At 39.8% G+C, this 25,185-nt stretch overlaps 1 protein-coding gene across 3 annotated transcripts in view; it reads left to right on the plus strand.

Annotated features, from left to right (window-relative positions):
* The window catches only part of PLAG1 (PLAG1 zinc finger), a 46,949-nt gene that overhangs the window by 16,517 nt on the left and 5,247 nt on the right, over positions 1-25,185 (plus strand). For 2 of the 3 annotated variants that reach the window (XM_062568215.1, XM_062568216.1), the window contains exon 2: positions 24,611-24,710. The gene's annotated coding sequence lies outside the window, so the exon portion shown is untranslated. Of the gene's footprint in view, positions 1-9,803; positions 10,193-12,315; positions 12,832-24,610; positions 24,711-25,185 lie in introns of those variants that run through there. The other variant, XR_009957497.1, reaches the window with a different exon arrangement.

Genomic DNA, 25,185 nt, shown 5'->3' on the forward strand with positions numbered 1-25,185 from the left:
ACTCAATACAGTCCTTTTCTTCCTCGCTCCTCATGCAACTCCATTCTTGAGGGGGGGATCATCATTGTGTTTCTATCTTAGAGCTGTTAAAAAACATGGATATTCTGAAGGAAGTTGAGGGGTGATTCTGAAGCTGGTTCTGTCCTCAAGAAAATTTTGTGAGTGTTTCTGTGATGGTGTGTGCCACCTGCCCAATATGCTTGCTGACAGGAAGACCCACAACTGAGAAAAGGGAAAAAAATGGTTTGGGGAGAAGTTGCCAGCTGTTTTTGAAAAGCTCATCCTGTACTCTGTGATAGCATTTCTAAAGGCTAGAGCTGCAGTCTCACCACTTTCCTTGCACCAGTGGAGATCTGGCAAATTGGCTGAAAGTAATAAGCTGATCTGAAGAGACTCTTTAGCTCTTTAGTTTCTGTTATGATCGCGGTATCTGATCCTTTTAAGGAGTGATGAGCTTCCCAGTGACGAGAGAGAATTTCAGTAGCTGCCTTTGAAAAGAGAGAAATCTTGGTTGTGGTATCCTCTGAGAAAGAAAGCCTTCTGGGGCAAGCTTAAAAATAAAGCCTAGGAAGGATTGAGGCCTAGATAACTAAAGCACTCTTCTCCAGTAACTATAGATACTGTAGTCTTTCACAGGAGAGCAGTGGACAGGAAGAATGTTTGTTTCTAAGCAGTGATGTCTGTGTAAGAATAAATAGAACTAAAGGAGGCCTTGGGAGTTGTGTTGCTTTGTTCCTGTCTTTTAAAAAAATATGTATTTAGTGTCCATTTTTAGGATTCAGGGTACTAGGGCCTGAAAAAGAAAACACAGCAGGCATTTGTCCCCTGACAAGCTTACAGTGTTACTTTGAGAAAAAGAACATGAGAGGCATGAAGACAAGGGGATGAAGTTAAAATGCTTGCAGTTACATATACACATACTGTTTAATTTTGGGTGTTAATTTAACAGCAGTGGCTGCCACTACTGCTGTTGTATCAAATAGTAAAATCAACTGTCCCTCACTTAGGCAAAGCCAAGTTATATTACTCTTAATCATTGCCATGTGCACTCCTGGTCTATCCTGCTTTTCAGGCCCTAGATCACTGAAGGAAAATACAGAGTGGGATGCTAGTTCTCAGAGCTGTATGCATCCTGCAGATGGGAGCTCATAAGCCAGTTTGCTGGCTGGAAACTTATACATGGATCTTGACAATGGAACATATTTATACAGAGTTCTGGTATGCTCTTTAGTATGTTTGATGTTTTGCCTCAGGCTCTGGATACTTTAAGAAATCCTGCCCTTCAGCCAGTCTGTACCCTTGTGAAATACCTAGTTGCTTGTACATGGTTTCTGGCTCTTGTGATGGAGAGGCACTGCTTGTCCAGCATACATCATGGCATTTGTACCATAGGCACTTCAATAACAAAACAGGAGAGCCTGCTCTGCATGCACAGGATAAAATGCAGCGTGAAAACAAAGTAAATGGCTCTTGTGGTTTTCTGAGAATTAAGTTTCTGTGGCATTTTTCAGGAGAACCTGTTCTGAGATTACTAGGACTAGTTTCTGAAAACTATTGTCTTTATAATCCATTTAGAACGCAGGAGCGGAGCAACCATATAGTGATAGCTTTCCCAGAGTAATCTCTCAGTCTCCAGCAATTTGCTGGTCAAGAGTTTCCTGAACCAGACATGGTATTTCTGTGCTAACTAATCCTTAGTGGACTTTTTCCATGAACTCTCCCAGTGACCTCTTGAGCCTTTGTAAGCTTCGAAGTGTCTAAAGACCTTGTTGCAAGAACCATAGCATAAAGATGTGAAGATCCAGCATCTTTTCTTCTTGAACTTGCATTCTGGTAATTTCATTTGATGTCTCCAGTTCTTTTATTGGAAGAGGCAGTTACTACCAGTCTGTTCACCTTCATCTGTCAGTCTCTACCTATTTTAATGCAGATATACTGGCATTTCAGCTGATACCCGTTATCTACATGTTTATTGATTCCTTCAGGGGACTCCACTTGCTTTGTGGAGCTTGAGATCCTGTTCCAAAAGTTGAGTTGTCTCTTCACTAATATGTCATACTTATTCATCTGTCCCCGCCTATTCTTATTAAAGTTTCTAATGATTTGACTGATGTAGATGTTGAGCTTATTGTTCTGTAGTTCTTAATGAAAGTTGGGAGTTGTTAGGAAAGGAATAAAAACAGGCAAGGATCCATGGTGTGTCAGTGTCTTGAATGCTGTAAGTGGCTGTTGCCTTATCTTGTCATAGGAGATATACCTAAAATGGAGAAAATACACGACAAGGTGATAAATACTATCAAAGTAGTGAAACAGCTTCCATCCAAGGAAGGCCTAAGTAGAGTTGGACCTTTCAGCCTGGAAAAGAGATTACAAAGGGAAAATTCATACAAGTTTCATACTGTAGGCAGAAGGTCACCGGGGAATCATAAGCAGTATAGATGGGATGAATGAGGAACAAAATCATTCACTGAGGGGAAGAACAAATCAGAGAATCACAGAACGGTTGAGGTTGGAAGGGACCTCTGGAGATTATCTAGTCCAACCCGCCTGCTCAAGCAGGGTCACCTAGAACATGTTAGACAGGGTTGCATCTGCGCGTGTTTTAAATATCTCCAGAGGAGACTGCACAACCTCTCTGGGTAACTTGTTCCACTGCTCTGTCACTCTCACAGTAAAAAAAGTTCTTCCTCGTATTCAGACAGAACTTCCTGTGCTTCAGTTTATGCCTGTTGCCTCTTGTCCTGTGGCTGGGCACCACTGAAAGGAGTCTGGCCCCATCCCCTTGAGACCCTCCCATCAGGTATTTGTATACATTGATAAGATCCCCTCTCAGTCTTCTCTTCTCCGTGCTGTTCAGGCCCAGCTCTCACAGCCGTTCCTCACAGGGGAGATGCTCCAGTCCTCTGATCATCTATGTAGCCCTACGCTGGACCCTCTCCAGTAGCTCCATGTCTCTCTTAAATAGCAGGTGACAGGTTCAAAACAAGCTGAAAGAAAGTGGTTATTAATAAAACATGTAAGGAAGCTGTGGAACTTCTTGCCATGGGCTATTAAATCCATCTGGCTTAGGAAGTGCCTAAACTACAAATGATGATACTTTCCCAAAATACCACATGCTTGCCCTGTCACACACTTCTTCCTTGTGATCTGCTGTTGGCTGTTGCTGGAGCAAGGATGCCGGGTGGATGGACTCCTGGTCTGCCCCAGTGGGACCATTGCTATGGTCTGATGAGAATTTAGGGATTCGATCACTGCCACTGAGCCAAATGCCTGGCTGTCATAGGCAACCGTATCTGTCTGTCTGTTTGTAAACTTGCATAGATCCACTTGCAAACTAATTACATTTTTCTGCTCTTCACATCCTTATCTTTTGGCATGTGCACTTAAAAGCAAAGATTTTTTTTTTTTTTTTTTTTTTTTTTTTTTTTGTTCAGAACCCTTTTAATTTCCAGCCTAAGCTTAGTCATAGTAAACTTACATTTATTCTTTATGCCGACCCTACCAGTTTCCTCTCTGGTGTATTTGTTAAGACCTTTTGTGACTTCTGTCCGCTGTTTTGTTGTGATACACCAAATAAATCTTTTGTGACTATGTATTACCAGATTTATACAGGGTCTTTTCAGCAAGATCTTGCTAGTCTGCCATAATGGCATCTCTATGTTCCCTTCTGCACTGGAAATACAGTTGCTTTTTTGAATCATAATATTTTCTTCTTTTCTCAGCCAGCTTTCACTAGTGACTTATATTAGCTGTTCATAGAATGACTATACATAGATTTTCTCCTTCTCTATTACTTCCAAGTGATGATTCTTCACCGTTCAGCAGAAATTATTGTCTCTAGGTGGTCTACCCTGCCCTTTATTGTTACTTTCCGTCCCATGTCTGTGTCAGCTATCCTTGGCATTTGTCAGTTTTTCCTGGAGGCTGTTTCAATCTGTGCCGTGCTGCTGATGCCTTGTAGTTTTGTATTTTCCACAGATTTTTGTATTGTTCATTTATGATTTTTTTTATGCCCTTAAGAGAAAATACTGAATCAAAAAGGGCTGAAGACCAATCTTGGCAAAATTCCAAAATAACATCCTTTCACCTTTCAGGAAGAAATCTGTTCTCATCTCCTCTTGAGCTGCTGCTTTTCCTGCTTTATGGTTCTTGAACTAACCCCTGTCATCTCAGCTCAACAAACTGCTTCTCGTGGTAGTATATCACCTTTCTTACTGAGTTAGATTAGAACTGTTGCACTTCTTTTGTCTAAAGAATATGTTGTCATGTCAAAGAAAGAAGTTAGATCTTTGACACAGTTCAACTCTTAAAAATCAGCTAGGTTTTATTTTATTTTCTCTTTACCTTCCTGTTTTCATTCTTTCATTCTTTTGTACTCCAAGCCTTATGCCATGCTACATAATGCATTGTATGTCCAGATCCCTTTTCCCACCTTTCTTTAATATTGAATTGAGGCAAAATATTTATTTGGATCTGATGCTGTTCTGAGGCTCTTCAGTCTCATCACGTGACAGCCATGCTTCTTGTTAAATCAGAAGGTAGATCTATTATTTAAATGTGAAAGGTAATGCTAATTGCTGTGGGAGCAGTGAATTAAAACAGTTGCCCACTGCATCTCTTTGTTTTTAGTAGTTATTCATTGTAGGTATTTTGGTACACTTCGTTCTGACCAAGCTTATTTTGTTCAGTTAAATATACATGCCTCTGATAACGAGTTTAGTCATTTAATACTCTTGTCACCGCTAGTTAGGTGAGAGCATCTTGCAGTGCCATGATGCTCCTCAAGGGCTGACCCGTTGTGCTCGCTCTGCTCTATGGGGACTGTACCCTTGCCCCGCTCTCGGCTCTTGTGATCACGAGCCAGAGGTGATGTCAAGTCTATTTCTCTTTATCAGGTACTAACATTTCTGCTGTTCCTGACCCTGGACTGACACGCAGTGTGGTCAAAGACAAGAGGTTACAGGAAATCCATAGATGCAGTTTCTTGGTGATTTACACTTTGAGTTAGGCCTGCAGTAGGCCCTGCTTTTGCCTTCACCTGAAATGGCTCTTCTCTGCACCTTCTCTCCTTCTGGCACCAGGCCACTTCAAAGGCCTAGGCTGCGTGAAACAAACCACGTTTTTTGTAGGGTTAACTCTTGGCTGCTTTAGCTCCCCAACCTGGTACAGTGTGTGGTCAGACAACTGCCAGTGTGAGAAGGAAAGGGAGGAGAGGGGAAGCCCTGGAGCTTAGTTTAAACTGATTGAATGTGGAGGCAACTCCAAAATAACAATGTTCTTGTCAGCCCTTGCTCCGGGCTGATAGTGTGTCCATATCCAACCCCAAAGCGTTAGCCAAAGTGCTGTGCCAGAGGTAGCATAACCTGCCGCAAAGTCGGTTGTATTAGCGTGACCAAGCTTTCGCTGCAGAGCCCAGCCTTCAACTGAGCAGTAGAGGCTTGCACCCAGCCTGCTTGGGGTGATGGCACGGCATGTCTGCCTCTGCCCAGCAGCTGACCTGCAGTAAATAAGACGCTCACTTTAGTGAGTGGAGTTAGCTAGTTGTGGAGATAGCGGCTTTTGCCTTTTTCTTTGGGGATTGGATACAGAGATGAGAAGGTAACTGCTGAGCGATTCTTTAGTGTTTAAAGAAAAAAAGGTAGTGTGGCCTCACAGTGCTGGTTTCTGTGGCCCTGTAATTAAAGTGAAGTGTAAATATGAGCCCTCTCCTTTGCAAATGCAAGCTTTTGGGGAAAAATAGTAAAGTTTTTGTGCCAACTGTGGTGGCAGTGATATACACAAAATACACATAGCTGACTTATTCAGAGCTCCTATTTGGGACAAAGACCAGAAGCACCTCCCTGCTTCGGTAAGCTAATGATTTTAGAAGGAGACATGTTGAAATCCTCAGGCCGTTGTGCCTGTTCTTGTCAGCACTGAGCCTTTTTTGTTAGCCATTCTGTCCCATAACCTTAACTCTTTCTGGCCAATTTGTACTCATCCCGTTAGCAGATGTTTCCCCCAACACTAGTCACGGTTGCAGCTTGTGCTAATTGGCTGTGCTGGGAGAAAACAGTATGTTTGGGGAGGCTGGCAGGTGACATTCACCAGAAGTAAGTGGAGTGTGTGTGCTCAGTAATGTGCAACAAGTGTGGTTTAGTAAGACGAGCTTCCAGCTCTCTGCAGGAGAAGGGGATGTGTAGCCTGCTTTACTTCTGCACACGCCTGTGATATGATGGGGGCAGGAAAGAAATGCAGTTTCTGCAGCTGAGTTTGTGTGTTACTTTCTCCTGAGGTCTTAGTGATGGAAGGCTTGGGTGGGTGCCGGGCTTGCAAGATTTTTTTGTTTTGTTTTTGGTTTTTGTTTCTCTCTGTGTGTGTGTGTGCGCGCGCTTAGGAACACTGATAGTGTGGGCCTGAGTCTCCACATCTCCCTCGCCTGCCCTCGGCTATTCAAATGTGGGACAGTTGCAGTCTGAAATTTGTGGTTATCTGTTATGACTTAAAAATCCTACTAAGACAAGTGGTGTACGTCGCACCAGATCCACTTCAGGTATGTCTATAGTTGCGTGCAAAAGTTAGACCAAGTGTCTTTTAAAGGATTAGAGGATATTGTATTTTAATTGACTGGTTAATGGTAGGAAGTAAGGCTGCTAGGGAAATTTTTTTTGAAGAGTCCAAATGCAAAGATCTTGTATTAAAATTTATCCAGTTGTTCAGCTTTTCTAAACAAAGTTCGTAGGTCATAGAAACAAGTGCTATATGAAATTTCAGACTTGGTGATTACCTGCTTTTCTTTTACCGTTTCAGAAGGCAACACAAACTATTTATTTACTGTTCTTTACTGCCCAGATATGCCCCTATTAGTTTTTATTCATCTATATACTGAAGTGTTTGAGTTTTTATTTTGTTTATTTTTATCCATGCAAGCCAGGACAGTCTTCAGAGGATTTCATTGCTTTTTTTTTTTCTGGATGCTTTCTACTTTTAGATTTTTTTTTCTTTTTTCCTAAGAAAAGGTGACAGTAGCAAGACTGTAAATAATCCTCTCTGTGTTCAAATACCTTGAACAGTGAATGTTACCTTGCACATCGTTAGCATTGCTGCCTTGCTTCTGCTTTGCTTCACTTATCTTTTTAGGTCCTCTCCTCTTCTTCACAGTATTCTCTGGGTTTAACCAACTTTATCTGACAAAGAAAATGGCAGGGGCCAGGGGTGGGGAGGGGAAAGAGATTTCTTTCTTATAATTGTCCAGTTAAGAGAGCCTTGTTGTTCATAATCCACCTATAATTTGTCTATGTTTCCTCTTCATTGCTCTTCTTTTGCCCCTGTCCCAGCTCGTCTTCATCCCTGTCCCTCCTTCTTCTGCGATCTTGGTTTGATTTTGAGAGAAGCTGGGGAGATGTGGTTAGTTGCCAGAAGAGCTCAGTTATTACTTCTACAGGGAAACTTCATCCTGTCCAACAAGAATGCTATTCGTAGCCTTGAGGGCTATATCTAAAGGGCACAGAGTTTCCACTCAAAATTTAAGTAAATTAGGTTATGTATACATATTTGTTGTGACTTGGCAAGTATCCCAGTGCCCGAGGTCTTAAAACACACTCAGCTATATTCAAGGCAAGCTCAACTACATGTTTCAAAAGATGCTCTGGAGAGATGGGACACTGCTACTTGGAATTCACAAAAGAGTTATCCTCCGTAGATCTGATATGACATAGGAATTCAGACTACTGTTCTGTCTAGTCCTGTGTGTTGTCTTGATATTAGCTGCTGTCAGATGCTTCTGTAGTCAATATCATTATAAGATACAGGGAAGAAAAATTCTCTCTTAACTCTCTGTTGGTTTGGATTTTGTCTTGGAAGAAGAGGATTTGTATTATTTTTCTGAAGCCCTCTTAAAATCATATTGTAATTCTGGATGATCCATTTATGTGTATATGTTGTCTTCTGGCAGTAAATTTCACAGGCTTATACTTTGTTGTTAAAAAATAAAGTGTTTGTGTTTATTAGTTTGAGACTTGCTATACTGCGGTTTGATTGAATGTCTTTTATTAGAACAGAAGAAATAATGTGCCCAAGTTACCCTTCTGCAGGTTATTTTAGTAGTATTATCTTGTCTACTTGTTTTTTGTTGTTGTTGTTGCTTTTTAAAAAAAGGCAATTCCAAAATTCAGGTGCTGTAGATATGTAGAGAGCGTCCTGAAGTTAAAACAGCCGTATTTTATGAAATTCTGTTTAGTATGGCACTTCTCCTTATAAGGTCCAATGACCAATTGTTTTGATTATTTAGAGGGAAAAAATTCCATGAGAACTGTTACTGAAAATGACTAACTTGGCATTAGTGATCTGTCGCTCTCTTACAGCATTTAATGCAATACTGAGCTTAATCAAGATAGCTGAAATACCCAGTTAGCCGCTAAGCACTTCAGCTGATGGACATCTTAAGATTCGTATATGGCCAGTTTATTATATTTTCCTGTAAATTGCTAATGATATTTCTGAATAAATACTGGTTTTGTTTGTAGTGGTGTCTTCTTGACATCCAATCCTTAGTAAATAAAGAACAGCCTGTATAGAAAGCTTGAACACTTAATTCATAGTGCAGAACACTCTATGGACTTTTGCAGTAAAGAACTGAAGTGATTGCTCAGGTCTTGCCATCAGAGAGGTGAAACCTTTGAAGGAGGATTGTAACGCTGTGCTTGCTGTTGGACAGTGTGGAGAATCTGCAATAGCAGCGTGGGTAGAGCTGTGTGTCAGAAACTAGGGACTGTCGTGTCAGATTGCAGGAGAAGAGAATGCTTGGCAGGGAGGGAGACGGATGTAGCTGAGTGGTTTTGCCTCTTTATTTAAGCAAGGTTTGGGAGTTGATAAAAACACCCTAGCTGATGTGCAGTAAATATTAGCTCCTTTTGCTCAGAATTACAGAGGAGAATGAGAGAGATGGGACTAGGATTTAGTAGATCTGAAATATCTGTTCACCTGACCTGTTCTTCTGGCACCTCAGTGACTTTGAGAAGACATACTTGAAAACAACTACTACAGTTGCCAAAAAACATTTGTTATCTATTAGAGTAGGCTTTTAAAGTCAGAGGCTGACAAGTAATGTTTTGCTTCTTTTTTTTAGCCTTCTGCATGATATTCTTCTTGTATATTGAAAGATTTCCACTAGTGAAAGAAACTGCATGAAAGAAATATTGCATTTTCTTATTTTACATCCTTTTTTGCTTTTCTGAGTATGGAAGCATAGTATTCACTTAAGCAAATAGTAGGTAGACTTGTTTCATTGTAACAAAAGGGAGGTAACGGAAAAGAGGTTCTAGGCTGTCTATCACTGGGAAATAATAAGCGCAACTTACTATGGCTTTGTCTACAGTAGGACATTACTTTGAAAAAATCCATGTGTCTCTAGGTGACACTCTTACGGTGTCTTGGGTCCATGCTGAACTTAGTTCTCAGGGGTTTATTAAGAAAGACTACTTACTACAGTAAGTGCAGCAAATGCAATAAATGCATTTTGCCATCATTTAATTTACACTCTGAGGCTTCTGTAAGTTAATTCCTGTTAATGTGATATGATAGAATTTCTATACTGTATTTTTTTTATACCAGCGCATTACCCATGTTCTTCATTACTCTAAGATCATGTTGATTGGAGGTAAATGGTATATAAGTGTTGGCAGGCAGCCAAGACTACTCTTCCTTATGATGATGGTCATGATGAGTTACTACAATTATGAAGAGTCTGTAAAGACCACACACCTCTGATTCATGTATGTTTGACCCTACCCAGATAAGAATCATTATAGGACGGACTTTTGCAGGTCACTGCTTGTATAAAAGAAAGTGAAAGAGCACGCCTAAATCTGGCTCCAGGGATGAACCAACACAAAGGACCCTAAAGGAAATAGAAGACCAAGAAACACAACGGGATTCTTGAGCAGCATCATAAATTCTCTGGACTGTTTTGCAAATGACATTGCCACCAAATCCAGGAATGTGATTTTTTTCGGATAGTGCACAGTGCAACAGCAGGACCCCAAGATACGCATGTGAATGCCCAGCAATTAAAGCTCGGTAGCATCACGAATGCCATGCAATCTGACCAGGCTGGGGCCTGGGGCTGCAGGAAGCACTGTGACTCATCAGGTGGGAGCAATACCCAGGAAGTAAATACGGAATCCTGCAGAGGCTGGAGAAAGAAACCAATCCAGTAAGTATTGCATGCTCAATTGCACAATATTTTCACAGCAGGATTAAGCTACTTTTTCTGAGGTAGGGCTCTCTGGGTCAGGTAGTGGCTCTTCCACCTGCCGTTGAGCTCAGCAGTCCTCCAGCTTAGATCAGATACCTCTTTATTTAAGTATTGGTTTCGTCCACACCTACACACAATCACTTCCTGGCCATCTCCAAACTTCTGTGCTCCAACTGCTACCCCGATGTGCCTTCATTTCTGTTACCCTGTCATCTGGAACGCAACAGCTTTTACTATGGATATCCCACTCTACCATCCCACCTCACCCTGATCTTGATGTCAAATCTAGTACGTTCTGTTTAGTCTTTACTGAGCTAACTTAGCCCAATTATGAACTTTGGTTTACTGAAGGATATCTTGAAATCTTTATTGTGTCAGCTCGTTTGTACCTCCATTTCTTTCCCTCCTTTCCCTCGCTACCTGAACACTCTATCCTCTGTGTAAGAGATCCATCCCATGGGGAATGGCAGTAGGTTGTCTTCACCGCCTAAGTCTTTGCAGCTCCATCCCAGGGCTACCTCGCCCTATTTGGTAAGGCTGGAGTTCTCTAGACAGAGCAAAGTGACCCTGCAGGTGGTGCTGATGCAGCCACTGAGCACCTTGCCCTCTCACGATCTTCGCTGGGGAGCCCCAGGACTGCGGGGAAGGTACAGAGCTGGGAGGAGAAAGCAGCTCTGCTAGCCAGCTAGCCTAACCAGGTGTCCTAACCAAGCCACAGCAGTGCTACTGCTTACCTCTAAGCCTCTGCCTTTCTCAAAGAAAGTGCTGCGCCCCTCACAGGGTGCAAGAGGAAGAGAATTTGGAGAGTAGGGAGAAGTGCGTATCCTGAGGGAGGCACAGACATAGAGGACAGATGGAGCTACATGGAACTCTTTACATTTCTTGCTCCTGCACCTCTTGTCCCTGCCCTCTGCCCATGTGATCAGTCCTTCAGTTCAAGAAATACAAATTTAACCTCTTCCTAGGGTCATCTGTGACATTTGTGCTGGTGACATAAGGTTCTGTAGTTTTATCTTTTCAGTATCTGACCCTGCAAATACCACAACTCTTGGCCACACTTCATGCTCATGCCTTTTTCAGATTGAGTTTCTTCTACTCTTGTTCCCCACTAAGTTGAAATAGTGTCCTTCTCATCAGTCTCATCTTAAAGCTTTAACGCTTTATTTCTTTGCAATGCCAGTTCCAAATATAAGTTGCATTTTTCTGCCTCCTTTCTCAGCTGGGTCTTCTCGTTTCCTTTTCACCAATTGCAGTCACCCCCAGTTTTGGCTGTGCTGCCCCCTGCTCCAGACCTTGGTCGTGCATGGGGTGTTTATAAATCTTAATGCAGTTTCAGATATAAAACCGTGCTCAATTTTTTTTCTGGGATTGAATTTCAGATTGCTCTACTATTTTAAAACTTTATAGTGGGATTCTGTATATAGAACAACTACCATAGAATTTTCTTAATTTTGCAATATGGTTTACAGTAGGTGCCAGAAAATGGGTGAAAAGGGAATGTGCGTGTGTGTGTGTGCGTGCTTGTGTGGGGGAGGTTTGACACAAAAATTGAAAGGTAAAGCAGGGGTTTTTTTTGTTGTTTTTTTTTTCCTTTTGGAAATGTTCATCTAGCATTCTTAGACTAAGCTTGTTGATAGGTAGCCTTGCAGTGTGTTATCCCAATTTGCCTGTTGTCTTTATAAACGAGGCCCTTGTATCTCCCAGAAGTTTGACAGAGATTAATTCCCTCCAGCATAAGGAACAGCAGTTATGAATGTAATGTCTTATGACTTTTTTTCTTTACAAAAAAATCAACCTTTATTTTCAAATGTTGATCCAGCTGTGTCTTACCATTTCAAGTTTTAAAACAAAGCAACCAGCTTATCTTGCAACATACGTCCCAGAAAAGCCTATAACAGTATATGTAGTATGTGAAAATAATTTGAAAAGCATCTTGCATTTTTGAAGAGAACAAGGTGAAAAGAAAATTTGTGAGGAAAGAATTTGAATTTGGTGATGAGGGAAACTAAGTAGCATTTTAAAAATAGAGTTTATAAGGAGTGAGGTGACTAGTAACATTTTTTTTTTCTGATTTTTCTTAGCATACATAATGATGCAGCCCATATGAAGAGGGGAATTATTAGCTAAAAGATAGCTGTCAGATTTCAGAAGATAAACGAAAGGTGGATCTGAACCTTGAAATTGTCAGCTCAGCTCAGAAGGAGCCTGCAAAGGCAAAGCTGTGAAAAGAGGGTTTCCTGGAGATTCCTGGAAGATTGAAATGGATTATGTGATTCTGGAAGGAGACAAGATGCAGGCAATACAAAGGTGCTAAACAGTTGTAACAAAACACTGATCAAGCACTGTACCCCTACCTTGCAAAATGTAAAAGACATTTCATATTGAGACCACTGTTTCAGCCAAGCTAGTTACAAATGTTTCCTCACAGTATTCAGAATCTTATGCACATTATCTAAAGGAGCACTCCTTGTACTGCCTACTTTGTTTTTGTGGCTATTATTTTTTCATTGAAAAAGCACCATCAACTAAATAAATAAATTGGTTTCCTAAATGCCTGTCTGAAAAATGAATTCAGCATACAAATATTGTAATATTCATCTCTTCACAATGTTTAAAAAATAAAATTAAACTGAAATATACCTTTGTTTTGGTTGCAAATTTCTTATTACTGCAGAGCTACTTTCCTTTAGTGTAGAAAGAGCTCATGCATCTTGTTGGAAAGCGCTTTAAAGAAATACATTCTCTAGGACTCCAAAAAGCATCTCCATTTCATGTTTCCATCTGCCCTGCAGGATTTTTTCCCATAACATGCATGAAACATTGATGCATACCATACAGTCATAAGACTGTATTTTTATTCCATCATTTTTGTCACCATCTTCCTTCCACCTTTCTGGAATCCTGCCACACTGGCAGTCTGCAGCTGTTCAAGGCAAAGTCTTGCATATGTTTTTTTCCCATCATTTAATGCAGGCTTATAAATGAGGGAAGCAGAGGATAAGCTAAGTTGCTTAAGAAGGGAGAACTCTTCATTGCACTAATGGCTTGGATTATAGAGAGCAAAAATTACCTTGCAGAACAGAGGTCTTTGATCACATACCACGCAGTATTAGTACTGGTGAATGCCTACTGTGATAAACTGTGTCAGGAAGGACTGTTGTTGATGATGTCCTAAGCCTGTGTGTTTGGGGGAGGTGTAGACAGGATAGGGGGGGCAGGTTTGTGTCTTGCAGGCTGTTTTGTGCCAATTGGGAACCCTATCCCTTCAAAGCTATCTGTGACTGCTGGTACAGTGACATGACATGGAACAACCTCCCTGTGCTACTGTGAGCCTTCCTGATTCAGTTGCCCTGCCAGTAATAGGCTGATTACTCATGACTAATGGTAAAGATGTTTGGTGACTATCTACGCGGTTATGACATTTCATCACGCTGATAGGAGTTCCCAGATTAGTTTTCTATTGGTGCAGCTCCAGGGCAAAAGCTGTACAGACTTCTAGGAAGTTCTACTTTTGCTGCCTGAACCTAGTATTTATTGCCAGTCACCTGAATCAAAAAATTGTGCTCCAGGTGACTGTTCTGGATACTAACTGCCTGGCTTCATCTCCTTCCACTATGTTCAATCATGTGTAGCTGTAAATCATGCATGACTGCTTTTAACCGTCCATAAATTTGACATCAAATCTCAAAATTCTTATAGATTCTGGCAGGCATCCCAAAACGCGCTGCATGACAAACGGGAAGAAAGCGCTGTGAATGAACCACTTAAAGTACTGAACAGGAAGCTGGAGCCAGTGCAGGGCTACGTACTTACCTCCTTAGCAAGGATGCTCTCCTAGCAGAATGGCTTGGAAATACTCTGTGAAATGTTTGTGATCAGAATAAAGTAATTAGTGTACATTAAAATCATTGTGTAGACAAAGCTGGTACATGTGACTTGAATTGAAAGTATATTCCATACTGGAGCTGTGCAAGTTGTGAAAGGCCTATTAATAACAAATTTGCTGCGCTTACCGACCAGTTCAGAAAGGATTTTGTTCTGTCACTGGAGATTGTCCTTTACTCCATGCTCTCTGAATGCTGTCTGCCTGTCTGTCTGTCTCTCCCCCCCCATGTGTACAAATAATGGAGTATTACCTGAGGCTTAATACAGCAGAACCCATTGCATCTATCTCAGCATATATATTTTATTTTTACTCTAAATATTCTGTATCTCCAGTTATCCTTTCCTAAGGTTTTTGTATTTTAGCTTGTAGGGTCATTTGATACAATCATTCAGCATCAGAGCTACAGCAGTAGTAGCAAAGGCCATCTTGACTAAATGTAAGTGATGCTTTTTATTTAATGTAAAGCTATAGTAATCTATCAAGTTATTTTCTTTTCAGATAGAGCAGCAGTTTCTCAACAATAGGGTGTGTTAGAAGATTTGCTGCTGCTTGGAAATTGGACATTCTTTCTTACTTTTTGTCTTTCTTTGGGGGTTGGGATGAGGGGCAGAGGAACCGCAGAAATCAAGACCAGCATTTTAATTGGAGTAGCACCAATAAATCATATGAAAATCCAAGGTTACAAAAAAAAAAAAAAAAAAAAAAAGGGCTAAACCTTGTCACAGTTTTCACCCCCAGGCAGTGTTGTTCAGACTGTGTGATTAAGGGCAGGACTGGGCTTCTGCTACGTTCTTTGGACTGCTGTATAGAGTTACCATGTAAACTCAGTATGTGGCATATGTGCTGGAAAGACTCCCTTTTCTCTCAGTGACTTTATATCTCTCCATTTTGAGTTGTATATTTGTCTCAAATGTGAGTCTCTGACCATCTAGCCTAACCTCTCTCTGGCTTGAATGTGCCACTGCAATTTTTCAACACTTCCTCACACCATCTTGCCCTTTTTGGGGCTTGTGTTAGCGATACAGGTAAGCATTATCCTTGTTTTACAGCAGGCAAAAATTGAGGTAGGATAGAGGATTATCCAAGCCCAAATGATCAATCACTAGTTGGATTATTGTAGTCCAGTATTTTCTGACTCCTAGTCCATGCTTATTTTACAGACTTTGCTATTTAAAACCTGTCCCTGCCTTCTGGCACCCCGTTAATTTCTCCAGTACAGCCAGTTCCTTTGTGCTGTCTGCATAGCAGACCTTCAAGTGAAATTACTGAGCTCTTTGGTAAGTTTTACTTTTCCAGCTTAACTTGTGAGCACAGCACAAAGTCGTATGACTGGTGGCTGCTTTTTCCTGTGCTATGTCAGCTCTGACTACCTCTAGAATAGAGATTGCTAGCTGTACAAAATTATGTTGTATGCTGAAATTTGTGAGTGAGAGCTTGAGTTCACGAAGGTCATTGTGATTTCCACCTACCAGACTTGAGCACCAGAACCCCTTTTTCTTGACTGGTTATTGAAACTGTTAAAAACATCTTATGTTATAGTTCAAGTTACAGGACTGTCTCAAAAAGCAAAACTTACAACCAGCTTCCTGTTCTATCTTGTCATGCTCTACAACCTAATTATATTGTTTAAATTGTACATCCTAAGGGGTGCACATTTAGAAATATCTTCTGAAATGTAGTATGTAAGATCACCATTTCAAGAAAGGTCAGGGGAACTACAGGTCCGTACTAGGCAAATCTGAAATCTGTGTAAGGCTATTTGGTAAAAACTATAATGAAGAATGGAATGGTGGCCACTTGGGCAGGTATGATTATTTGGGAAGAGTTAAACTAGCATTTGTGAGAGAGTCTCGCCTTAAGGTTCTAGTGGAGTTCTTTGGAGGCATCAGCAAGAACGTGGATACTTTGGTTTAGAAAGCCAAGTAAATTGCATCAAAGGCTTTTAAGGAAACTAAGCAGCCATAATGCAAGTGGGAAGGTACTTGCATGGATGAGTGACATTAAAAGATAGGATCAAAAGGTATAAATAAAAAGTCAGTTCTCAATTAAGGGAGTGTCCCAACTTTGTTCCACAGAAGTCTGTGGTAGTTCATCCCATTCATAAATAATGTGGATAAGGGGATGAACAATTGTGTAAGTAAGTTTGCTATGAGGAAGAAAGCCAGCTATGAAGAGCTGTAGAAGGACAGTGCTAAGGGACTGAGCAACAAAGTCAGAGATGAAATTCAGGTCAGATAAGTGAGGAAGAACTGGTCAGAACAGTCCAGATTTCTCATATGAAATGATGAATTCGAGCTGGAAATTACCACTCAGGAGTAAGATTTTGGGATTGTGGATGATGATTCTGTGGGGTAATCAGCACACTGGTCACCAAAACACAGCCTAAATGTTCGGAAGATTTAGGAAAGAAATAGAGAACAAAATGGAGAATGTCATTATGACAGTGTATAAATCTGTGGTTCACATGCATCGAATACTGTGTGCCATTTTGGTGCCCTCATCTCCAAATGAGTATGTTAGAGATGGAAGAGGCTCAGAGAAGGGTTAGGTCAGCAAGACTGATGAGCTAAATGGTTTGGCTTCCTTGTGGGGAACACTTATGTGAACTGGGACTTCTGTCTGGAGAGGAGATGACCTGAAGACGATGACATAGAGATCTGGTGTTTGACCAGAGACCTGCAGAGGAAGGGAGAGGATAGTCTGACCACTGCCTTTCAAAGCAAGATCGTGTAGTTACTTAAAGTTAGCTTCAGAGCCTACAAAAGGAAGTGGTAGTGTGCAGGGTGACCTGTGAGGCTCCTTTCTGGAGAGTGCTGTAGGTGTTAGAAATTGATGCGACTTCCAAGGGGAGCCTGAACTATTGCTTGAAATGGTGATTTGCTGGGAGTTGCTGAACTAATAGAAACCACACCTGGTTCTGGAAGTCCCTGATGTCAGAATAGTTGAAGAAGGGTATTAGAGAGAAATATTAGATACTCATGACCTTTTTCTAACTCTTCCCTATGTATCTACAGAAGATAGAAGACAGAATATTGGGCTAGATGAACCTTTAATCTGGCCCATACGCCTATTCCTGCGTCCTTACAAGATCCTAGGAGCGCCTTGCTTTACTTCTGGGAAAATGGAAAATAATACTTCTCACTTATATCAATGAATTCATCTTCATGATAGTGGTATATAGTCTGATAGGTACCTTTTGGAGGTTTGTTATGTTTACATATCCATGTACAGAATTTGCTTTTGGTTAGGGTTTATAATAAAAATGACATGTTTCTAGATGCAAATTATATAGTAACCAAAAGTTTGCTCTCACAGAAGCATCATCAGTTTAAAAATAGATTTTGGCAGGTTATTCTAAGGGTTTTTTTTTTTTTTTTTTTTTTTTTGATTCAAAAGTATATAAAAGCCCTTTTGCAGATTTTAAGCATTCTAACAGTAATTACACCACTGACGTTATTTGTATCACAGCCTCTCCAGTATTTTTAGGAAACACATCTATGCAGTGCCATAGAGATTCTTAAAAAGCCCATAAAACCGCAAACATCAGATGGGTTAATTCTAGGGAGCTCTTGTTTCCTTTAATTTAGTATATAATCGGGAATCCTTTGGAACATTTATTAACCAAAACTGAGCTCTCAAGCTTTAAAGTGGACCTAAGTAATTTGAAACATGGAAAGCCTACAAAAAGATGCTGGATAGTATTGTGATTTTTTTTTTCTAATTACAGAGTATTAGGTCATGATAAAATAAACTTTCATAAATTCCTGTTCTGCATTTCCAAAAATTAAGAAGAAGAAAAAAAGCAGACATGGTAGAGTATTTTTTTAATATTCTGAAAAGGTTATGTAATATTCCTTGTACTGTAGCATTTTATAAAAATAAGTTATTTTCTAATATTCACATACTAGTAATCCAAAATTTTGTGACCTTAGTACAGCTTTAAAAATTGCGAATAGTCTTATGATCATGAAAAAGAAATGTTGTTTTGGAGGAAAACCTATATGTATTTTCATAGAATGGCTGTCCCATAGCAGCTTAGTTTTTTTTTTTTTTCCCTCCAGATGCTCGTCTTCTTAAATAGTAAGAGGTATGTATATTTTTTAAAAAGTTTAGCAGTGGAACCTGTATACTTACTGCCCAGGTAAAAAATGGTATGGGCCATTTTAGTCCATTCATTTCCCTTGGTACCCCTGTTTGACGCTATTTTGAAAGAGATGGATCAGAGTCCCCCCCCCCCCTTGATTTTATGCAATTCCAGAAAGTTTATCTGTTTTGCTAAGCAACAAAGTCTTTGGTAAAATTTTGGTAAATATCTTAATTCTTGCATTTTTCTACTTCATACATAGTACTCTTTACAGCATAATCACTGTTCTGCACACGAAAGAGATTTGTACTGTGCCACTAATAGAAGACTAGAATGATTGCATGCTTCTAGTTTCAGTGGTTATGCTAATTCATTGTGTTTTAGCTGTTAGGCAGTCTACCTGGGGGCTAAGTCTGATGTGTTATTATCTGTAAGTCATTCTTATGTTTATACCTAAGATCACTGGGTAGATATTTTCATTGTTTTGCCTGTATCATTCCATTTTTTTACGTTAGTTTTCTTAGGCAATTCTCCTGCTATGTTCTTGATTTTTTTTATATTTTATTTTCCTGCAGTCTGTATGTGCCCTCATTGCCATCCATTCACACTCACTCAGCTACTTATGTATATTGTAGACTAGAATTTGAATCCATGGAAAAGGATTCTTCTGAACCCATCTTCCTATACTCTAAGGAGAAATACTGAAGTTCAAGATAAAATATATACAGCCTTGTAAAAAAAACAAACAAAAAAACTTTCTTTTTCTGATTAATTTGCATATGTGAATGTGCCCACTTTAAATGAAACACAACACTGCTCTACAGTAGGGCCAGCACCTGCATCTTTGAACCTTTTACAATAAATGTTGTCCAAAAATCCAAAAGACCAAGTGACTTCACTCATCTCTCAGTTCTGTCTCACTACCTCCATGACCCCAGTGTAGATCCTTGGGTTTTTTCACATCTCTTTGTAAACTTGTGAGGGAACAGCAGGTAAGAAAGCTCCAACTGATTCTTTGCTAGTAGAAGGTAATATATATGTTAGCTTCCTTCTTCTCTTTACCTCCCATACAAAAGTCCAAGATGGCCAAATGCTGGGCTCCAAGATTTGAAATCTGTCCCTTCTGCCATTTGGCAGTGACTCATTTATAGATAGTCGTGCCAGGTGTCTTCTTTGCTTAGGGGAGAAACATGTGTGTACATGTTGCTTACTGTTCATATTTCTTTCAAATTACACAATAAAGCAGGGAGAAAATTAAGTAAAGTACTACTTTGTGAAACTGTAAGTGCAAGCCTCTTCTGGCCTAGGTAAGGCCACCTTCTTGCTAACAGTCTCACTCCAACAATGTCCTTTCTTCCTCCTTCAGTCCTCCAGGATCAAAGTCTCAGCTTGGGTTTCTGTATGTAGCAGGACGCAGATCCTCCTATTACTCTCCCTCCCACTGCCTCACTCCAGTGAGCAACAAATTGCAAAGAGTACAACATCTTCCTACCAAAGACTGGATCATCCACCTAACCTAGGCATCAAAGATGAACAGGGTTCACTGACTGTTTCTATTAAAAAATGGCATGCTGTTCAAATATCAGGTAGCCAGTTGAGAACAAATAGTGACATAGACCCCTGCATCAGAAGGGGTCATCAAGACTGAGAAATGAACTCCTAATGTCATCAATACTTCAACATCTTTGCTAGTCAAGCATGGATTTTTCTCATCTGCTTGACTGTTTCTGTTAGTGGGATCAATTTTTCCAGTAGAGTTCCTCCCTTACTGAAAGTTAGCTCTCAGCTAAAAGGCATTTCTGAAAGTCCCAGACTTGGCAGCTAGAACTTGTGCTACCCATAGCTACTTTGAGATGAGCCTTTTGCTATGGAAGTCCAGTATTTTTCCACGAGGTCAGAGGAACTAAGACCTACTGCTTCAAGGTAACATCTGGCTCAGTGCAAATGTGCAGTAGGCACAATGGTCCTTGATCTAGGAGCAATCTTTGAGCCTTTCAGGGCAGTATGTCCTAGCATGCTGTTCTGTAGAGACGTGTAGCTTGCCATTTGTGCCTTCAGCCCTTTCCAACAGTTGGCCCAACAGAGGTGTCCAAGAGGATCGGAGTCAAATCTTCACCTTCCATAAACGAAACTGCCTAATGGGAGGCATGGAAAGCAGCAAGTCCTGCCATTGAGGAGACTGAGTGGTGATCTTTTTTTGGTTGCCTTAACTTGTGAGTAGCTTCCTTGATCTTCAGTAATTCTGATGACATTTGCACAATTTTTGATAGCCCTGGTTGAGACACACAAAGCAAGTGAGGCGTTTTTTTGTTCACTTCTGCTGCTTTCTAATGAGGAAACTGTCTAACTGCCCTTTTGGCTTTTCTGTTCCAAAGTAAACAGTCACATTAATTAACAGTTTCTTTCTTCACTTTTTCCTTCTCCAATATGGCTTCTCTCTTCCTCCAGTTTAGCTGCCCCTGCTGTCTCTCACCACTGCTGTCACCCTGGCTGTTCGTTATATCACAGAGCAGATTTTCTCAGTCAGTATTCTTGCTGCTCTCCCATCCTAACAGTGTATGGCTTATTAGTCACCTGATACAGAAAAGAAGAAAAATGGTTATTTATGCTATAGTAGTTGTGGTTCTTCCAGATGTATTCTCCATAGAGGTTCCACAAGTGATCTTTTGTCCCTTATTCTGAAGGATACTTTACTAGTGGCAAATTTTAGACAGATTAGTTTGGAGCTGCCCAAACTTAGTTTGCTCCATTATCACTATAGCAGCTGCAGCTCCTGGCTTTCTGGTTGCACATGTTCATCTCCTGTCTTCCCAAACCAAGAGGTCAGTCTGTGTTTCCACTTTCCTATCTTCACAGCCAACTTGCAGGTAGGACATCAATCCCTGCCCATTTATTTCCCTCTTTGTGCCAAAGTAGGACCTAGTCCCTTACAAGAGGCACAGCGAACTTGCCTGGTCCCTCTCATCCAACATCCAAAATCCTGAGACAGGAGCACAGGTTCAGGACTGCCAGGATTACAGCAGACACTGTTTCCATGTGGGAGCAGGCACTGAAGCTGGAAGCTGCCACTTTTCAAAGCAACAGGTTGATGGTAGTCGCACATATAATCACATATAATGGCTCTTACCTGCACAAAGGTTAAAAAAAAAACAACAACAATCAAAAAAAAAAAAAAAAAAAAAAAACACGGAGTTTGGAGCTGCTGCTGTTGCACACCACATTAGGTGCCCAGACATTTGGTGCCGGGTGCATTAGATGTGTGTAGCGCAGTCTGGGAGCTGCACATCCTTTGGTCTTCTGCCGTTGATTGTAATAATCATGAGGGTTCACAGTCACGGCCTGGATGGACATTATTGTCTTCAAAGAACTTGATCTTGTTCATGTGAGTACATGCTCACCGGGGATCTGTGTGGACAGCACTTCTTAAAGAATCACAGTTACCATAGGGTAAGTAATCGCTTTTCATTTTGTTTCCTTAAAGAAACATTTAAAACCAAGAATGACTCTGTAATGCCATTGATATCTTTAATTCTATCATTATTATGACTGATGTTTCTAGGACCATTACTCTGGTTTACAAACTGATTAATTTCAGTAGTTGAAACTAGATTTGCTCTTCTGTATAGAAGATTCAATGATACTAACTGGCAGACCCTATATACCCATTACAGCTGTCTTTGAAAGAACATAACTATGAAACTAATGTTTTCCTCTATTGTGATTGGATACTCTAAAGAGGATATGAAATGCAAGCTAAGAGGAGGATTGTTGGTTCTATTCATTTGATGTCTTATTATCATTTTACTTTATGTATCAAATCATGTTTTAAATCATTTTCAAGTGCAGCTGTTGTTTCAGATTCTTAAAAATTACTTGCAAATTTTGGAAAGGGAATATTCCTCCTTATAATATAAAAAGTAGGAATAATTGATTTTGCTTAGGACTTTAAGGATTTTTTTTCCTTTGATTCTTTAGATGTAGAAAATCAGGTACTGACTAACCTAAAATTAGTTGGAGAGTTAATGAAACTATTGCCTCATAGATAATAGAAAAACTGGCAAATTACAATCTCATAAATTATAAAACAGAAGAGTAGAAGAAGTCTCTTTTGTTATTAGTTTCCATGTAGGTTTTAGGCATGTACCTGTGACAATGCATTTTGCAGTGTGATCCTGCTCTACTTCATGTGGAGAATAATCCAAACTTTGGATGTCATTAAAACTTGTTCCTAACTCATCTGGCTGAGAAGAAAACTTAGTAATACTGTAGCTATAAGCAGTTATAAGAATGGTACATCTTTGTCCAGCATTCTGCCTCAGAGATTTTTCGCATCAAAAGCTTCTGAGAAGGGTGGTCTAAAAAATGTAATTGTAATAGACAACTTTGGTATTCTGCCCAAAAGAGACAGTCTTTTAACCAGTAGTTGGTTTACTGCTGCAAAGCATAAGATTTTTTTTGTCTTCTGTTTTTGTTTTATCCCACCAAAAGTAGCAGATGTTTTCATTACTCATATAATCTTCTCCTCCTCTATGTGTATCTTATTAAGCTCTTTGATTTAATAATGGTCCTGAAGAAGCTGGGCCCAGATCCTGGGCTAATTGTGGGTATATCATTCCTCTTATCTGGATCCACTGCATTGCAATGTTGCTGTATTTCTAAGGTGGTAAATATGAGCATCTGACCTTCCTCCTTCATTCCATTCAATGCTTTAAATACATCTGGCCTTTACCTTACTTATTTACTGATTGGAATTGTTACAGTTTCTCCTGGTATGATAGTCTTTCCATACCTCTGATGGCTCATCTCTGAGTCCATCTGTTTTTTTGCTCAAGATACCTTAGATATGTGGTGAGAATTTAACATCATAAGCATTTAAGAGAAAATGTTCAACAGGGTTGATTATAGCATCTTAAATAGAATTTATTTATTTATTTATTTATTTATTTATTTTTCAGGAAGTACTCTCAATACCAGTAGTGGAGGGACTAAATCTATGAGAACTTAGTTCATTAAATTTATGTGGCATTTTAAAATATTGGCTATTTATTGTGGACTACTTGAGTAGAAACATCTGGATAATTAAGTTTTTCCTTTTTGTTGTGATAATGGGAGATGTTGAGATAGGCATCGTAGGGTAACTGATTTATAAAGGTTTTGCTGGGAGAGGGACTGAGGAGTCATCATCATTTTTCTCCAAAATAAAGTGAATTTGGGACCTTCAGAAGAGTAGGTGAGTGTTGTGTCCCGTCTCGTATGTTCGTCGAGAACAAAGGTTTCAGGTTTCTTTGGCTGCTGGAGCTGTTTGTACTACTTACCTGTATATAAAAAGCCCCAAATAACTGTTCTTAGCCGTCAGTAAGCTTCCCCCAGTTTCTGTGAGGCACTTCTGCCTTTGATATGTGTTCAAGCATGCCGGTTCACTCACATACATGCTTACCAGCAGAGGAGATTGGGGCTGTGCAAAATTGAACTCAATACCAAAATAAAGAATACTTTACTGGAGTGAATGGGAAATAAGAAAGTGTTGGGGATGAGGAAATGCTCCATTATTTCAAGGCTTCTGCCACATATCATGAGCCTAGGAGATGCGCTTTCCTTGGGGTTTTGTCCTTAGGTACCTGGAAGAGTTGAAGGAGATAAAGCTCTCCCCTACAATGAGGCACTGAACATGTTTTCAGTATATACCTGTGTTATCCAGAAGGCCTTCTAGCAAGAAAAGGAAGACATATTGCATATTTACAAAAGAATAGGAGAAGGGAAATGGGAGAAATTATGGAAATTCCAGCAAGGCCCTCTGGATTTGCTCAGGCACACCTAGACTTGCCCTGTGTTGAAATTTACCTGTAGCACATACATCGTTAAGTGGCTTTTTTTTTTTTTTAATTAATTTTATTTTCCTTTGCAGGTCACCTTTTAAGCTGCTATTTCCTGTATAATTAAGCAGAATGAAGGCATTAGGTTCTAGTAAAGTTGGGCCTAATCCAGAAATCTTCTCTTATTCAGTCTTTTCTGAGTAAGAAACTCAAGTCTGGGCCTAGCATTTTATGTGTGTTTCTTATTATTTCTAGATTATTTGTGATCTGTGAATTTCTTGGTTTGTTTTTAACTTTATTGAAAACTCCTTTGCATTTGTCTAATTTTATCTGTTTATGTGTTACTATCCAGCATAGCATTAGTTGAAATGATGTAAGTATACCTAAAGTGCATAATTGCTACTGATAATGCAAGAACAATTGATTCATACTGTTTATAATTAACAGTATATAATGTTTTGTGCATGGGTTGGATCTATCCCTTTTAACTTTTCCTTGCTGATTCTTTCTGACCCCTGGTCTTGCCGCATCCCAGGCTTTCTGAACATGCTGGTTTCACTAGAGCCTAGTCCATTCTTCCTTTTGTTTTTCAGACCAGTAAAAATGGGAAGTACTGGATTCTGGTTTCCTCCAAGAAGAGTCAGCGGAACTGGTTAAGACCAAAATCTGAGGACTTTAGTGGGCAAACATCAGGTGTGCATTAAACAGAAGCTGCTTTAATCGTGCTTTAAGTATATGCTTCTTTAAAATGGTGTTATATATGAGCTTTTGTGTAATGTGCTTGCTATATTTGATACTGCATATAGTCATTCATCCTGCAGTTTTGAAAGCACCAATAAGATTGAGGATTGTAAGTGATAATATGTTGAGACACAAACAGGCAATATTATTCATAAAATTCTTTCAGCTGGTCTTTGGAAAGTGTAATATTTGAGGATCAGTGTTTTTTTAAGTTTTATCTCCATTGCTCAGTCTATACATCCACAAGAAAAAAAAAAGAGTGGTTACTTGCTATTCAGAGATCAATAATGAAGTTCTTAATTACCTCATCTGTAGAGAAGTGATACTGAGATAATAGTGCATACATGTTTTTAATAAAACACTATCGTTGTCAAAGATTGAATCTACATTATATTTGTTGTAATAATGCATTTTTAAGGACACTTAA

The sequence above is a fragment of the Rhea pennata genome, chromosome 2 (genome assembly GCF_028389875.1).
Source record: "Rhea pennata isolate bPtePen1 chromosome 2, bPtePen1.pri, whole genome shotgun sequence".
NCBI classification, from domain to species: domain Eukaryota; kingdom Metazoa; phylum Chordata; class Aves; order Rheiformes; family Rheidae; genus Rhea; species Rhea pennata.